Raw genomic sequence first — 1159 nt, forward strand, 5'->3', positions numbered from 1 at the left:
TTAATGTTACCAATAGTGTTGGTAATCTTTTTTACTTTTAAACAAACAAAAAAACCCAACACATTTAATTTACATTTAAAAAATCATCAACTTTCTGAAAAAAATCAATGGAGCAAATCAACTCCTAAAAAAGAAGTCTACATCTTGGCGATCACATTTATTGGAAGGGTTGGAGGAAAATAAAAATGCCATTTAGCTTAAGAATTTGTGAGCTATGTGCAAACCAACTCATTTCAGGAGTGGAAGAATCCATGGTCATTTCTTAATATCAAAATTTATGCAGGTTTCTATTTTGAATATCTTCTATATTTAAAGATAATTATACAGTCTCCTAATTTCCATGCAGGATACATTCTTTGTTTCAGCCAACTCAAAATGTAGGGGCAACTAGCACAACACCTTCTCCCCAGATAGAGAGAATAGGAATGTTCCGTTTTGTTGATTTATATATCTCTTCACGTGTTATTTCATTTGTTTCTGTAGTGGTCACAGTTTCTTCCATATCTCCCAATATCATATTTCAATATTGGTCATAAGCATGTGCTCTACCTTGAAGCTCTCTGTCATTTCTCACTTGCACATAAATTCACTCATCCGGTCTTAGCTTGATAAGAGTAGGGGCTTTTCTATGGTGTGGTTAGTTTGTTGCTGGTCCACATCATCCATTATGTTTCAAACCCAGAGTCAGTGACCTTCTAGTTGATGCTCTTCAGGGGTCTTTCTTTCCACATATACAAACAGAGGTCTTCAATATTTCATTTGTGCAAATAGGCCAAGTTCTCCTTGAATTTTCATAACAAAAGGTAAAATGTATGGAAAGTATTATCCACATGCACCACACACACACACGCGCGCGCACACACACACACACTCACACACACACATACACATACACACACACACAGGGACACCCCGTCACCATCACTACCACCACCAAAAAGAAAAAGTCGTAAGGTAATGTTTCAGACTATTATCATTCAGAAGAGCAGTTAATTCATAAAACATGAGCAAGCTGCATAATTCCCTGCTTAACACTATCATTTCTCTAATCACATTTCCTTTTAACACATTCATCAGGACACTGAGCAGAGCTCTGGATATTTCTTTGGCCTTTGACTTGCACATTAAACTGTCCAGCTTTTGAATTTTTGAAATAAAT

The 1159-nt window shown here is 36.2% G+C and overlaps 1 pseudogene; it reads right to left on the reverse strand.

The window, feature by feature from the left end:
* Nucleotides 1-370: 370 nt before the first annotated feature.
* LOC139022167 (U6 snRNA-associated Sm-like protein LSm3 pseudogene) lies at nucleotides 371-666 on the reverse strand (annotated as a pseudogene).
* Between the last annotated feature and the right edge of the window lie 493 nt (nucleotides 667-1159).

The sequence above is a fragment of the Myotis yumanensis genome, unplaced genomic scaffold, assembly GCF_028538775.1.
Source record: "Myotis yumanensis isolate MYYU_CA2020_CCGP unplaced genomic scaffold, mMyoYum1.0.hap1 SCAF_13, whole genome shotgun sequence".
In the NCBI taxonomy this organism is placed as follows: domain Eukaryota; kingdom Metazoa; phylum Chordata; class Mammalia; order Chiroptera; family Vespertilionidae; genus Myotis; species Myotis yumanensis.